Source organism: Rhodnius prolixus, unplaced genomic scaffold (assembly GCF_049639745.1).
Source record: "Rhodnius prolixus isolate KJV_2025 unplaced genomic scaffold, Rpr scaffold_5, whole genome shotgun sequence".
Classification (NCBI taxonomy): domain Eukaryota; kingdom Metazoa; phylum Arthropoda; class Insecta; order Hemiptera; family Reduviidae; genus Rhodnius; species Rhodnius prolixus.
This window is the reverse complement of record NW_027411624.1, coordinates 8,471,379-8,488,499: the sequence shown is the minus strand read 5'-3', so window position 1 is coordinate 8,488,499 and position 17,121 is coordinate 8,471,379. Positions and strand designations below refer to the sequence as shown.

The 17,121-nt window shown below is 29.3% G+C and overlaps 2 long non-coding RNA genes across 15 annotated transcripts in view; one reads left to right on the top strand and one right to left on the bottom strand.

Annotated features, from left to right (window-relative positions):
• The first annotated feature begins 2,200 nt into the window (after positions 1 to 2,200).
• On the top strand, positions 2,201 to 16,861 carry LOC141458434 (uncharacterized). 2 transcript variants are annotated; one of them, XR_012460955.1, is made up of 14 exons: positions 2,201 to 4,424; positions 5,952 to 6,174; positions 6,257 to 6,554; positions 7,649 to 7,694; positions 7,830 to 8,089; positions 8,864 to 9,021; positions 9,532 to 9,763; positions 11,077 to 11,239; positions 11,966 to 12,149; positions 12,439 to 12,584; positions 13,314 to 13,500; positions 14,215 to 14,398; positions 15,412 to 15,507; positions 16,805 to 16,861. It is a non-coding gene; the product is annotated as an uncharacterized lncRNA (long non-coding RNA). The 2 variants fall into 2 exon arrangements; XR_012460956.1 differs by lacking the exons at positions 2,201 to 4,424; positions 5,952 to 6,174; positions 6,257 to 6,554; positions 7,649 to 7,694; positions 7,830 to 8,089 and adding an exon at positions 8,188 to 8,721.
• Positions 14,398 to 17,121, bottom strand: part of LOC141458432 (uncharacterized) — a 16,236-nt gene continuing 13,512 nt past the window's right edge. For 11 of the 13 annotated variants that reach the window (XR_012460942.1, XR_012460946.1, XR_012460954.1 and 8 more), the window contains one exon: positions 16,837 to 16,879. This is a non-coding gene — a long non-coding RNA (uncharacterized lncRNA). Of the gene's footprint in view, positions 15,443 to 16,434; positions 16,880 to 17,121 lie in introns of those variants that run through there. The other 2 variants (XR_012460950.1, XR_012460952.1) reach the window with 2 other exon arrangements.

The following is a 17,121-nucleotide window of genomic DNA, read 5'->3' as shown; positions in this document are numbered from 1 at the left end:
TGATACTGCGTCCATTGATACTTAAAAAAATCTATCATTGGCCAACTTCTAGAAATTTGTCTTTATAGTCAGTCCCTAAACTCAAGCATTCTTGCCATTGAACTGTTTCTTTAGACACCAATCGCATACTTGCAGTTCGTATTGTATTACTGGCGATGTCTGTAATATTAGGCAAAAAAATGGGGCTTCAATTTGGATTCCTTTTAGCCAAAAAAAAAAAATGTGCATCTGATGTCAGATTGTTTGGGTTGTTAGCATCTAAGATCATTGTCTGAGGAAGAATTATGAGTTGGGAGTCGAACTAGAATCTAGATCCAACTTTTTTCACTTAGAAGTAGTTCTAAACGGACCCAGAGGAATTTCGGACGGCGAACGTTTGTACCATCATATATAGGTAATAAAAAAATAAAACTGAAATGATTGTTTGTTGATAAACCCATAAATTTGTTCAAGAAATCTTTCTCAAAAAAAGAAGCACAAAATTTGGCGTGAAACAAAATCAGATCAGAACATACACTTAGCCAATACGTTTTTATGTTTGTGTACGTTTATTCATAAATTTTTAATAATTGTATATTTCCACAAAGAAGCAAACATTTAATTAATTATTAAAGGATAAAATAAAAATAAAAAACAAACTTTAGCATAGAATGAATCAGAAAACCCATCCTAAAATAAAAATAAAAAAAGATACAAATTTGATACGGTGTCATAAATAATAGTGAACAAATTTAATATTATAAAAATAATAATATATTTGTTAAATGTTATTAATTAAAATTACAATAAAAATAATTTATTGTTCAATTACATTAAACACAGAATAAATTATTATAAGTTCAGTTATTAAAAAAGAAGGAAATGCATTTTTAATTTAATAATACTAATGAGTTCAAGTATGAATTAAATATATCTATATATATTAACCAAATGTTGGTGTTAAAAAAAAAAAACTTCAGGAAGTCGAAGTTTAAAATTTAGTAAAAAGAAGAATAAAATAAAATTTTACAAGAAATTGGAAATAAATACAGGTTCTTTGTTCATAAAAAAAATGTAGTTTAAGTAATTGTAATAGGAAAGTTAAAAATGAGTCACACGTTGAGGTTCTTTTTTTTAAAAAAATTTATTTCATTCAAATTCAAGTATGCAATCTAAAACAATATTTAAAAAAAAAAGAAAAAATAGAACACAGCACTCATTAAAAAAAATATGTGCTTAAAAAATGAGAAAAAAGTAATTGTAGAATTAAATATCGTGATCTTCCGCAAAATGTTCGGCTCAAAAAATGTGTATAGTTGAAAGAAATAACTGTTAATCAGAGCTGTACTTATTATGTATTTATATTTATGTAATTTTTTTTAATATTTCATTCATTTTATATTTTAAAATAATTTAAAAAAAAAAAATACTCTGTTAAGAGTATAATTTTTTTATTTAGATAACTTTATAAATACTAGAATTATCTAAGCGCATCTCAAAAGTTAATTTACTCTTGGGCTATAATGGTACATGATCAGCTCGTGTCTTTTGCTTCTCTTTATCTCTTACCGAGATCCTGTGCTGAACCAAGGGCCCAAATCCTCCTCACCCACCCAGCGGATAGGACGTCCTTAAGATGTACATTGAGAGACTACGCCTAAGATTCAACGAACTCTTCTGCAGTAATTCTTTTTCTCAAACTCCATTAATCATCACTCTCATTATCACATAAATGAATATCACGTAAACCTATCAGGAAATTAATTATATGTTTTAGAAATCAGTTGCTCATCCAATCATTAATTTACACAAATCAGACATGACTTCGCTGATTAGAAGGTAGTTTCAAGAGAGAAATTCAAGAAGATAGACTGGCCGGATTGAACCTTTCACTGGGCCAGAGTTGGTTCGCGGGCTGTAGTTTGCCCATCACTGGTTTAGACATTTAAATCTCTTTTGGATGATGGCATCGCAGACCATTCGTTAGAAGGTGAATTGGAGTGTCCTCCATCGTCTTTTAGATAAAGGCGCTATTTTGTGTTCTAGACCAGTTGTTTCAGACTTCAATGTAGGGTAACTTTTCCTCTGCCTCATCCTTATCTCTGGAGACATCCACCTTCATAAGCTATACTCTGGAGCAGTGTTTCCCAACCTTTTTTGTGTCATGCCCCACCTTAACCTTTATAAAAATTTTATGCCCCCCTATGTAACATATATATTTTTTAACATTAAAAAATTGATTCGTTCACTTAAGAAACATAAATGATAGGTTCTAGGAAGAAATCACTCTGAAATTGTTAACAAAACACAGTAAGTAAAATTTCAAAACATATAATGAAAAACTGAAATTCAAATTCCAAATAATTTTAATACAGATTTTTCTATATTAATTTATTATTTTAATTTAGTGAGATCCTTGCGCTTGATGCTTGCTGCACAGAGATTTTATATAAGGTTCCAATTTGGTTAGCTGCAGTCTCAAGTCTCCACGTTGTGTTATATCCAGCCGATTTCTTTTTTTTACCAGTAAATCATTTACAGCACTAAATCCACATTCAGCTAAAAATGAAGATGGAAACGGTAGCAATAGTTTTCTTGTACATTTGGTTGAATTTAGGTATTTGATTTCTGTTTCCTCACAAAGCCATGCCATCGCTCCTTTTATATTAAATAAAGTTTTAACTGACTCATCATTTTGCAATTCTGCGAGTTCTTCTTGATACTGCATATTTGATATGCAGCGATGGGCCAATTAAGTGCCAACAACTGCGCTGTTTAGCGAGTTTTTAATACGTCCGGGGTTCCCCGCGGCAGACTGCACGCTCCGCGGTGAACCCCGGACGAAGTTTACTTGACGACGCCAATCACCCAGTTGATATTTTGGTCTCGTCAAACGGAATTATACCTAATAATTATTTAAGAATTTGCTTTTTTCGTTAAATTTGACACCGATATCTAGCATTGCATTTAAATGGCCCGGAGCGAAAGTGTTAAAGTCGTGTCGAGTCCATTTTCGAATTGCCCCCCTCAACTATCAAATTGCCCCCCTGGGGGGCGTGGGCCCCACGTTGGGAAACACCGCTCTGGAGAGACTTGTGGCCTTTCCGAGAGTAGGGTTCGAGTTCATTAAGGGGGATAAAGCGCTTTGCATTGTCGACCATCTATCTCATTTCATTTAAACCCCTGCCCCAAAATAAGGTGATTGTTTTCCTGTTTAGGTCAATGAGTTTGCCGAGTCTTCGACTAACTATTTTCGGGATAATATCATGAGAACTCACACACCTTGTTATCGGATAGGCTTTCGGACTCCGATTCTCCCTTCGGGATTATCTGAACTATGTTACTTTCGCCAAGGTAACGGGGCTTAGACTCCTTAAGTAGGTGTTGATCAGTTCCTTTAAGAGAATCGGGATAAGTATGAAGCATCTGAGATTATAGGTAGTTCTGGTTGAATAAATGATTTAAATTTCGCAACTTATTTTTGTTTAATTTACTTTTATTTTGTAATGTATACATTTTTTTTTTTTAAATTATCAAAGAATAAAAACAATAATAGTGACAAAAACTTTTATTGGAAATTGCATTATCTAAACATGCTGGCAAACTTAATATATATATAAAATCAGTTGTTTTAAGAAGAAAAAGAACAAAAAAAATATAGTAATATGAAAAAAATATGGCCAAGATTTTAATGAACAGTGACGTAGATTGTTACACATGTTGTGTTTTATATATAAAAAAAAATAATAAAAAAATATTAATATTTATTATTGGTTGAGACGGGTGAAAGATTATATATATACTTATATAAACAAAAAATATATATATAAATATATATAAAATAATGTAAAATATATAAATTAATGTATGAAAATGCTCACTCTGCAATTAGTTGATAAAATAATTTTTAAAAATGAAAAAAAACACTTTTCCAGAAGAGAAATGAAAAGGAAATATATTAAAAATAAAATAACGATATTGTGTGTATCATAGAATAAGCCTACAGTTTTTTGTTCACATTTACTTTTTAATTTGAAACTAAATTTGTTATCGGTCTGGTCCAAAAAGACTCTCCTTGAATAACTAATAAAAATACCATAATAATTTGTAAAATAAAAATAAAAAAAACAGTATTTATGTAAATATATTGTAATGTTATAACTGTCCCTCAATAAAAAATATAAAAATTAAATAAAACTAAAAAAAAAAAAATCAAAAAAGTGAAAAAAAGAAATCACATTGTGCATTCTAAAAAAAAAAAAAAAATTATATATACATATATATCCTTTTCAAAACACTTAAATTCTGTTCGAATAAATTGTTGGCAGTACTGTATAAAATACTTATATCAGCTAATTTGTGAAGGTTATCTTTTGTTTTTCTGTTTATGATTATAGTCGGTGTTATCTTAACAATAGTTCGCAATGGAAAATCTCTTTGAAAAGGTAAATAATGAATTCATTTTTTAAAGAGTCTTTTTATATTTAAACATATCATAATTTAAGCGAATACGAAAATAAAAATTATTAACAATTTTAATACAGATTCAATAATGTAATTTATGAGGTAATAGTTTAATAATTTCATTACTCCAAATAAACTCAAGACGAGCAAATTGTTTTATACGTACTTAAATGTTTCATTATGTAGTCAGTTGCTACTTGATCCGTGATATCTTCAAATTTTACAAACTGTAAAAACTTGCATAACAGATACGGAAATATCTGAAAGAACTAACTACCTAAAAATAACTTTTGTTTTTTTGCCAAACTCTGTGGGAATTGTATCGTATCCGTTTATCAAAAGATGGGGTACAGATCTCTTTGATTTTTTAATTTACTCATTTTCCGATTAAGCTAATAGAGAATAGCAAGTCTTAGGTCTGTCTATTAAAGTAAGTGTTGATTTTCCGTTTCCAGTTAAAGCCATAATCTATGCTTAAAGGAAGTAGTACAATAATTCTATAAGAATTTTAAATTTATTGTCTAAACTTCATTTACTTTCATCTAACTGATTCTGTCATTGTTCCAAACCAATTTCCTCTAGAGCATTTCCTTAAAAAAAACCGAGGCATCGGATCGTTTAAACCCAATTGAAACTCATTCGCCAGAGTATTCCTCTACTAGTTTCGTCAAATCCCAGAGTGGTCTTCACTAACTGTATTCTTGCCAATACATTCTCTGACTTACTTCTACTTCTAATATCTGGTCTATCTTATATTCTAAAAGGTATATCTTGAAGCCCACCACAGTATTGAATGTATCATGTGTCGACCTTAAATGACAGTCTTAAAGCTTTCCAGCTTGATGCTAACTCAACTTAAAAGTTGTTGGAATCAGAAATCAGTGGTAAAATGAAATATGTTGAATGGTATATATTTTAAATTCCGTCACAATGTCGTGGTTACGTATAATTAATGTTTACTTTTTTCGTATATTTTATAAATATAAAAAGTTCTCTAACGATTTTAAAATGAATTCATTGCTTGCATTTTAATAATGAGATTTTTATTGAAAAAAAGACGATTGTTCAGAACTTTTAACTCTTAATTCCGAAGTAAATTTTTGCGTGTTTTTTTTAATCATCAATAATTACTAAAATTTTAGTAAAATATTAAATAACTAATTATTGCATTAGTAACTTTATTGGGTTTTAGTTTTACTTGAATTTTTTTTAATTGCTGCCAATTTGGGAAGACAAAAGAAACTGATGAAATTAAATAAAATCTTCATACAGTTTTTTTGTTGTGGTTAGTTTACAAACTTTTTAAGTTTTTAATTGTATGAGAAAACAAAAATGAAGAAATAAGACAACAGTTTTCAAATAACTCCACACAATTATAATTACCACAATATACATTATAATATGATTCAGATACTATTTTACACAGAGTTAATAAAAATTATTGAATAAAAAAAGTATGTCGTTTTTTATTTCTTAAATTACAAGTTTCCTTTTCTTATGTTTTACAGTTTATGGATGTAATATTAACGAACAAAGTTAAACTCCAGTATGTTGAACTTCGAACAATGGAAGTCCTAAGAAGAATCTGACTTATCAGAAGTAATTCAACCGTAATAATAATATTAAAGAAATAGCAAGTGCAACTTAAATGATAAATGATCGAGGCAATAGAAATTTCAGACCTACAGTTTGACGATTATGAAATTTTTACTTAATGTCAGCCGATAAGAGGTGTTGATCTGACAGTCAGGTAATAGAGCGCTCATCTAGTCCTAAATCTGATAGAATTTTTTTTTCTTTCATGATTTTTAAGGCGCGTCTACATCTGAGTTTATTGGCGCCCGGGGCTTTTTCCAGTACACTGCGGCATCCGGACAGTGTTCTCTCGTTACAGACAACACCGTCCGTCACCGGGACAGTGGATTCAAACCCGGGTCCTCCGCGTGGGAACCCAATACACTTACCGCATAGCTAATCCTCTCTCTATTGGAAGAATTACAAGTTACAGTATTAAGAATTTGAGAATTAATGCGAATCCATGAAAAGAAATGCAGAATAACTGTTTGTCTCTTTGCAACCGCTACTTGAAAACAGCTTTACATTCCAGAAATGTATGTATAAAATTATGTCCATCAAATGTTTGACTTTCAAATTATGTTTAGGATTTTTAGACGTCTAGTCCAGGTTCAGTCCCACTTGAATTGAATCCTAATTTGAACTATACAAGGTTTTTGAGACAATTTAAAAAAAAATTAATGTTTAGAAAACAAAGCTCAGGTCTAGTGAATTGAAACCACAGTAGTACGGTTTGTTGGTTGAGCGACATCAGGTTTGTGGACAAACCGCTTACTCCAGAGATGCAACTACTCATTTAAGTTTTAATTTGATTGCTTGTTGCTTGATGGATGGTGATCAATATTCAATATGGAATTTCAGAAATTGACTAATTGAAATAAAAAATATTCCCTTAAAGCCGTGACACTAATTTGTCCAATAATTACATAAGATTAGTAAGTATTTAAAGCAACAGACCACTCAAATTTTGTTATTCCCTTACTGGCACACTTAAAATAGAAAAGGAAAAGTAGAAATTGAATTCAATATGTGACTAATAATGAACTAACTTTTAAAAACAATTTTAATTCAAAAGTGAATGGCTATGCTATCTCGCGGCGTTTGTTGAAACTAATACGGTTTACTTTGCAGCATCAGCTACAACAATCCACCGCTAGATAGCAGGGGCTGTAGCATTACCACTGACATCTATTAAAAATAATTATTAATTATTTTCTTTTTAACAATAAATTGCATGGGATAGTCAAAATCCTCTTTAAATATTTAATTTATAATTCTAAAAGTTATTCATTTACACTTATTTTAAAGTTAACATAGTTTTACAATCAACAAAATTAAAATTATTATTTAGCCAAAATTCACTGATATGTATTTTTGTTTTCTTTTTTGAGATTATAATTCTAATTAATACCATAAGATATGGCACTAGCCATTGCTCCATAATTGAATTATGTGAACTTCATTGATAGCATTTCAATATTTGTCATAAGTCGGTTTCTTATCTTGATCTATATTAGTAGGCGTGTTAATCTTTTACTCAACACATTATTAAAAAGTGTTGGTTCTTTTTTATAACCGATATTAGATAATACTAGTAAATAATGTAATCGAATTGCATTTATATTTTCAGGCAAGGCATAACGTCTACCTACAAAATTAGAAATGTCATGGAATGGGTAAGGAAGCTATTGTTTTAATATGTGGTAATAGTATCTATTATGTTCAGCGATATCTAAAACAATTGATTTTAAAAAGTCAATAAAAGTTAATAAATATTAAACCAAATTAAACTTTTTTTCTTTTTAATACAGAATTGTTTAATTTGGTTGCTACGAGTTTGATGAACTGCATCGTAAGTTTAACAGAATAATTTTACGATTTCTACTATTTAACTATAGGTATGAATCAAATACTAATTATTCATGTAGTTTCATTATTAATGTAGTACTATTCAGTGCTTTCATCCATAGACATTTCCTACCCTACAGCCAGCTTGTAGCCTAGTAATGGCTCACCTTTCATCTAAAATGATTGTCTCTATAGTCCCTTCATTAGATGCTGCAGCACGCAGGTAAATAGTAAATAATTCTCATCCATACTCTTATACATTATTTAATACATTAATAAATTACAACATGATCTCAACTTCTTTTTGACAATTAATCTTTTCCTTGGACCCTTTTTTTTTTTATAATAATTTCTTTTCATTTTGCAATATTTCCCTGTAGAAATGAACCTAGTTTATTGAACTGTATTACAGCGTTTTCTGCTTACAAAAAGCGCGCCCCCTCATCAAAATAAAATTTAAATAAAAATCTTTACAAGCCTTAAATTCATATTAGGTTTCATTAATTTTAATTCACATTTTTATTTTTTTTTACAAAAAATATTTTACAGTTCGCTGTAAAACAATAATAGTTACACAAATACCATATGATATCTGGTAAGTAACCAAAGAGTAACCTCCCTCACTTAGTCAGTTACCATTGTGATACAGGAGTGTGGTTGAGGAAGTAGATTTGATACCATATACATTTTAACTTATTTGTCAACGTCTGATGATGGATTTACCTTGTTCTCTGGTTTCCATTATCTTTGTCTTAAAAGAAGTTTAAATTTTTTAATGAATTGATAATACTAATATATCTTGTACAATGAATCAAACTTCTCGTTAATGCCGTCTAGAAGGTTGAAGTACTAAAAGTAAGAACAATAAAATAATAATAATCAAACAATAAGTTGGATTATATTTTATTGTTTAATTTCCTGTTGAAATGAGTGCAGTGGTAGAAACTGCAGTAAGGAGCTTTGAATCTTTATCCAGTGCTTTTCAACACTTTTCCAGATGCAGGCTTGTAATGCTCAGCTTTTAATTGGAAATGATTACCTCTATGGGGGCCCTTCTTTACATCCAGTAGCACGCCGAAAATAGATTATTTTCATCTAGTCTTTTCTTGAGTATAAAGAAGGAAATCTACTTATCACTCTGCCTTTGATCTTCAGGTACTTTCATTCATTATTAAGTCATAAGTATTACAAAATAAAATCTTTTTTCTGATAAAATAAATAATGTTTTAATTTCGTAAAATTTGATTGAAATATTGGTGAATGCTGTTACGAAGTGTTCTACTGTTTTAAAAATTAATCCTGCTACATTCGATCTAACTAGTTTTAAAAATAATTTTTCTTGCAAACTTTCAATTTTATTGGAAAATGGTAATTAAAGCAAATAAAAATTGCATTACGGTGTTTTTTTTTCTTACAATTTCATGGAAAAAGTTAAAATTTCATCCAAATACGTAAAAGTACATTATATGTTTTAGTCAAATTAACTCAATTAACATTTAACTCTTTAATTTTTGTTTTAGAAAATGATTATATTTGATTGAAATATTTAAGTTAAACGTACATTCCTAGAAATCTGATAAAGAAAAATGCTTCAATTTCAACAATCTTTCTTTTGGTGTGAATCAGATGATAATTATTAATGTAATATTCTTTACCATTATCCAGCGCCTTCAGCGATGGGCCTTTCCAACGCTACTCCCTCTTGCAGCACAGTGATGCTCATTTTTCCTTTGAAATGATTACCTCTATGGGCTCTTCATCACGCCGGCAAATATGAGTCGATTCTCATCCATTCTATTCCGGAGTATAAGAAGCCGTCAATACCTACCTTCCATTCTGTCTAAGGAATTTTTACGGCTGTCATATCTATCCTTTCATATATAACAGTATTGCAGCAGTAAGTAAAACCTTTTTTTAACACTTACTCAATTTTTCCTATTAGATCTAAAAAAAAGTTCTAATTTTTACTGTGGGTAGGAGTACTTTGAAAAAATTTAAGTTTTACGTGCATATAAATTCTGAATATTTTTTTAACCAAATGAAACTATTTTTAATAGAATAAAGTTTTAGTAAAAGAATTTTGAACAAAATTGAACTTGAATAAAAAATGGTCTATTTTGGTTTTAACAAACCTAATAAATTTATGGCAGCAAGTGTTACATGACTAAAACAAGTTTAGTAAGTACAACAGTTAAATTGCAACTTAGGAGTAATTCATGTTAAAATAATTTAATGTTTCACTATGCAATGAATTCGTTCCAAAAGATTGATCTGTTTTAAAAGATTTAATCTAAAATTTCAGCCTTCATACATTCATTTATTTATCTCTTAAATTTCTGAAAGATACAAATTAAAGCTTAAGGTAAGGGTATTTAAGTTACTATGATATGTAGAAGGGTCTTTAAGAAAAGTCTTAATTATTAATTAATTAGAAACTGATTTATAAAAATTTCTCCACGTAAGAAGTATCAAACAGTATCTCCGTACATTTATCTGATCAGCTCCATGTAACATGTGAGTACCTATTGTTCATAATCTGTTCAATTTGTTTTTCAACTAATATTGTAGTAACAAATTACTTAAATAAGTAATTGCAAAGAGTTGGTATTTTTTCGTATGAAATTTTCGAAATTAAGATATTCCCACTGTTAAACTAACTTCTCTATGAGATTGATTTACCTGTTAGAGTCTCCCAGAATTTAATGGGTTTTTTATTATTATTTTTTCATTAAACATTATTGCAAATTGGAAAAAGTAAATGTTTATTTGCTCATACATCGACATTACAATTGAATCGTTCAATTGGTTTTTCTAATCGATTAACTCCACCTTTTGAAAAATATTCAATTTAAGTGTTAAAGTACTTGGTTCAGTCGCAGCTGAAAATCAATGTACATTATTTGATCCACTTTTTGTTTTATGGAGTTAATCGAGTTGGGCAGTGAACGTCTCTATTAATGGTTTTCAATTTTATTACTTTTTGCTTCTAAATGTCAAAAGTTGAAGATTAAGTTTATTCTGAACCAGTCAAGGAACTATCTCTAAGAAAAATTGAAATTCACAATTTCAACATTGTAGAAAGTTTTAAATTCTATAAAAAATTTATTGATTATTTAAGTTTTACCATTTAATTCTTTATTTTAAAGTACTTTTAGAGTATCAATGAATCAAGTTCAGTCACTATACTAATTTTGTATTATTGTTATACAGTACGTTCATCCAGCACTTCGCTGACTTGCAGCTACCATTTATGATCGATCACACTACATGTACATGTACTCCGTACATGTCCACATAAGTTGAGGTGAATCGCATACAATTTCGCATTGCTGGAAAAATCTATCCTCGCAATCTTGTGGGGCTTTTCATTCAGGTAATTATATCTTAATTAATACCATTAAATTTAAAAAGGAAAAAATACTTTTTCAGATTTATTAAATCTTACTTCGATTCTGAATGGAAAAAGTTTTAATATCATTCAAAGTAGTTTCAAAATTTATTATTAACTTCATTGTCAATGAGAATTTGTAGCATTTATTTTAACAATTACTTAATTTGATTTAAAAATTGCTTCAAATTAATGATTGCAAAAAAAAATACTATTGAAATTGCATGCAAATTGAAATCTGGACAAAAATTAAAATACATAACTAAAAGTAGTCGCAACTGGCAAAGCGCTCTATCGGCGAGCTCAAGAACTACTCAGCAAATAGTAGTTCTCAGGTCTTCCACTAGATCGCATAGGTATGTAGAATTCATGTCTTTAATTTCATATATCATTTACCTTCATTTTTGTTATTTTTAATAACCTTCACTACAGATAACATCGGTTACTTATAACGCACTAATTGTCTATAATTTTTTTTGCTTCTGAGAGTGCAGATTATAAAGATTCACTTCTGAAGGAGTAGTTTTTAAATTAACTTCAAACGTAAATTAATATGAACCATAAGTTTGATTATGAAGGTTGATCTACTTAGATTCTTTATTGCAATTTTTGACTTCCAAATGATAAATTTGTTGAAATATATTTACGTATTTGTGAATGAAATTCAAATAGTGTACTGATTTTTAATGTATTTTGTTTTTCTGTATCCAGTGCGTTGGTCCAGGGCTCCTTATGACCATTCGCTAACTCGTTGTTCAGATCATCTATCATCTAAAATGAGTACTATTAAAGCTCTAAAGTAGAATGTCATCTATTCCTGCATTACAATGTGAACATTCTACCATCAGTGTCTTACACAGCTGCTCTTAGGGTAGTTTTCAGTTAATACTTTCAGGTACCTTTATTTAATACTTCCAAAGCATGTTGAAGTAATTTTCTTTTTTTTAAAGATACTTAAAATCTTTCTCGCAAATTTACTTACCACCCTGTACTTCAGGTAATCTTACCTATTATTTATTGTGTTCAGTGAATTGCTGAGAAAATGATATTTTTTGTTTTGTTTTTAATAAAATAAATATTTCACTTATTCAAGTTGTACCATTAATTCTTTATTTTAAAGTACTTTTAGCATATCAATGAATCGAGTTCAGTCACTATACTAATTTTGTATTATTGTTATGCAGTACGTTAATCCAGCACTTCGCTGACTTGTACCCTTTATGATCGATCACACTACATGTACATGTCCACATAAGTTGAGGTGAATCGCATACAATTTCGCATTGCTGGAAAAATCTATCTTCGCAATCTTGTGGGACTTTTCATTCAGGTAATTATATCTTAATTAAAACGTATACCATTAAATTTAAAAAGGAAAGAATACTTTTTCAGATTTATTAAATCTTACTTCGATTCTGAATGGAAAAAGTTTTAATATCATTCAAAGTAGTTTCAAAATTTATTATTAACTTCATTGTCAATGAGAATTTGTAGCATTTATCTTAACAATTACTTAATTTGATTTAAAAATTACTTCACATGTAATGTTTGCAAAAAAAATACTATTGAAATTGCATGCATATTGAAATCTGGACAAAAATTAAAATACATAACTAAAAGCAGTCGCAACTGGCAAAGCGCTCTATCGGCGAGCTCAAGAACTACTCAGCAAATAGTAGTTCTCAGGTCTTCCACTAGATCGCATAGGTATGTAGAATTCATGTCTTTAATTTCATATCATTTACCTTCATTTTTGTTATTTTTAATAACCTTCACTACAGATAACATCGGTTACTTATAACGCACTAATTGTCTATTATTTTTTTTGCTTCTGAGAGTGCAGATTATAAAGATTCACTTCTGAAGGAGTAGTTTTTAAATTAACTTCAAACGTAAAATAATATGAACCATAAGTTTGATTATGAAGGTTGATCTACTTAGATTCTTTATTGCAATTTTTGACTTCCAAATGATAAATTTGTTGAAATATATTTACGTATTTGTGAATGAAATTCAAATAGTGTATTGAGTTTTAATGTATTTGTTTTTCTGTATCCAGTGCGTTCGTCCAGGGCTACTTTTTTGGCCATTCGCTAGCTCGTTGGTCAGATCATCTATCATCTAAAATGTGTACTGTAAAGGCTTTAAAAGTTGAATATCATCTATTCCTGCATTACAATGTGAGCATTCTACCATCAGTGTCTTACACAGCTGCTCTTAGGGTAGTTTTCAGTTAATAGATTCAGGTATCTTTATTTAATACTTCCAAAGCATGTTGAAATAATTTAAAAAAAAAAAAATAATAATTAAAATCTTTCTCCTTAAGTTGGAATGAGAAAAGTTTAAATTTTGTTGAAGGAGGTTTGAATTCATTTGAATAACACAATGTAAATCGTTCGAAGTGTTTAGCATTTGATCATCAATTGCGACTATTTTTCATTCAACCCTAATCTTTTTCAATCGAATTCGTTCAGTTTTAAAAAGTATAATCTATCTTTTCATTGGAACACAACATTTTTTAAATTAAACTTCAGGTAATAGCAACGTAGAGTAATTTAAGTTTAAATAATTAACTGTCACAATGTTTTAAAATGCTACGAATTCATTCCTAAAGAATGATCCGTTTAAAAGATTTAAACTTTCCTTTCATTCCTGTAAGATAAAAATATATCTTTGAAAGCAGTTATTTGTAGTTCATTGAATGGAACGCTTTTTTATTTGAATCTTTTATTAAAAATAGAAAATGTATTACTAGTAGGAGAATAAAGAAGAACCTTCAATTTTTAAAATAATAATTTTATTTGCATAAGTTGTTTTACTTTACATAGACTTAGTAAATTATAATCATTTATATGAATAAGTAATTAAAATACAAAAAGTGTTAAAAAGTGTTTACAACAAAAAAGAAAATTAGAATTTAACAGCAGATGTAATTTAGTGTTTCTTCTCTTTATTTTCAGTGCTTTCATTAATGGGCCCTTTCGTATCACCTTTAATCTGAAGTGATTACCTTTGGAGGTCCCTTACTTTATGTCCAGTAAGCAGCTCGTCTGCACATATTTTGAGGGAATTCGCATCTATTTGTGCTGGAGACATTAAGCTAAGTAAAGGAGATGTACCTACCACTTTATATATTCTGTTAAGGTACTGTTATCCATTATTTATTTTTTTACATACTAATCAATATATACATTATAAATAAATAAGTGAATAAGTTTTACTAAACATAATAACATGGTAGCTTTATTTCTGTCAGATATACATTTTATTTAATTTAAATAAAAAATACGTTTTAAAGGGTAATGCATGTTATTTCCTCGCTTCTTTCATTACAGTTCAATACTTTTGAACTAAATCAAACTTTTTTTGAACGAAATTGAATGCAGAACGGTTAATTTTGATTAGATTGGAAAAAAATTCAGCACCGTGACATCGCAACATCGTTGCGAACTCAAAATGAGTCTCATTCATTTAAGAGATATAATGTGTATTTGATTTCATTCTTATAACAATGAAAATGTAACTTAATACACGGTTGAGTAGAAGTAGCATTTATTCAAAGCTTTTTTTATACAAGAACAACGTAATAAATCCTTTATTTCATTGAATAATGGGTGGTTTTCAGAATGAAAACAGCCAATTAGAGTAGTGCCTGCAAAAATGTTAGTCAAATAAAGCTGAAAAAAAAAGCATTTGGAAATATCTAAATATAACATCTATCTGATGCAAATGTGCAACTTTAGTTATGAATCAATTGCTAAAAAAATTATTATTTAGATATTTGCAAAATGCATGTTTATGCCACCATCTTATTTACTATAAGATTTATTGACTTAGAAAAAATGTATTATTTAGCAGGAGAATTAAGAAAAACGTTTATTATATAAAATAATTTATTTCATACCTATTTTATGTTACATAATCTTAATATTTTACATTCTATGATAATGAAAAAATACATATATAAATTAATAAAATACAACGAGAAGTGACAAAAAAATTTAACTTTCGATTTAATTTGTTTCTTCTTTCTGAAAGATATAAATGTATCTCAAACTAATTGTTGCGTGTTAATTTGTAGCGTCATTGAATAGAATGTTTTTTATTTCAAGAAAAGAATAACTCTATAAACTGTTTATTTCATTGAATGATTTCAGATTGAAAACTTCCAATACTGTGGAGTACTACCTGTAAAACCATCCATCAACTGAAGTGAAAATGAAAAAGACGGTGAGAAAACATCTATCAAATGAGTAAGTACAAACAACTTTTGTTATGAATCAATTGCTAAATAAATTTATTATACAGATATTTTAAAATGCATGTTTGTATCACAGTCTTATATATCAAATGATTTTTTGACCTTAAGTGAAAATAAGAAGTATTTTTTAGCAGGAGAATAAATAAAAACCTTTAATTTACAAAAAAAAATTATTTATTAGCATGCCCATTTTGTTTTTACATTATATTAGATTAGATTAGATTAAATTTTGGGTGGCCTCAGGGCCTACGCCACTGCGACCCCTTTGGGTCTATTGTGGCTCCCCTAACTTTAAAGCTCACCCTCCAGACCTGTCCTTTTAATTAGACTCTTAATGCTGGAGAGCGACTCTTGGGTAAAGCTCACAGGCCTTGGTTTTTCCTCCCCGAGAAGTAACATCCTTAGCCAAACAAGCCCCTCACACTGGCACAACACGTGCAGTGCTGTTTCCTTTTACATTATATACATGTTATAAATTAATAAAATATAAAAAGAAGTGATAAAAAAAACGTTTATAACTAACAGAGAAACTTAAAATAATAAAGAAATTAAGGTAAACAAAAAAAAAAAAAAAGTAAAAAATTAGTTCCAAAAAAATCCGTTAGAGGACGCCACTTATCATACAGATGTGAAAATAGTTCCAGAAAAGGCCACCAGGTAGCAGTGCTGTAACATTCCCTATATATACGGCAACACAGGTAATTCTCGTCAGTACGACTTGAGTGATGCAGGGGGGAAGGTCGCTCTGTCGCTCCCAAACATATCTATCTAGTCTAGTCTAACATCCATCACCTCTCTCTCAAAGAATCATGAAGTGGGGAGATGTTGTCGCTTCGACGGTTCTCCCCACCCTAGCCCGCCCTTCCAGCGAACTTAGTTATATAGCCTCCCAGAGCAAGATGGCGGCCAATTAACTCACCTGATCCACTGGCTCCTAGATCGCTCCAGCTGACTGTTGCTCTTGCACACTCTCATGACTCTGCCAACCATTTTTAACCTTCCCTCTAGGTTTCCTTTTTTACTTCTACCACTCTCTAGACTTTGTAACCTTCCTTTTAGGTTATCTTTTTTATTTTTTCCCATTTTCTTCAACACTTTCAAATATTAATAAAATATTATTCATTTTTTACGTTTTATTTTTACTTTTTCGTATTAATTAACAGATTTAATGGAAAAATAAATTAAATAATTTTTTTAAAGACTTTTTTATTAACTTTTTCTAAACATGCAATTTTTAATTTTGATAACATGCATATTACGTACAATAATTACTTACCTTTTTTTTACAGATTCCTCACCAATGTTTGTTGGAATATTCACATTGTATTGATGTTTTGCAGGCAGTACTCTCTCCAGGATTGATTCTGAAAATACCCATTTATTGTAATATAAATAATTATAATGTTTACTTAGTTTTACCTAGTATTAAGAAAAACGTGTATAACAATTGATGTCTATATTTATTGTAATTTAAATAAAGAAGACTGTTAACTTAAAGAATTGATTTATCTCTCACCAGGGTTGATTCTGAATATCATTATTTATTGTAATTAAAATGTAAGGCGTTTTACCTAGCATTAAGAAACTAGAGAAAATCATGTATAAC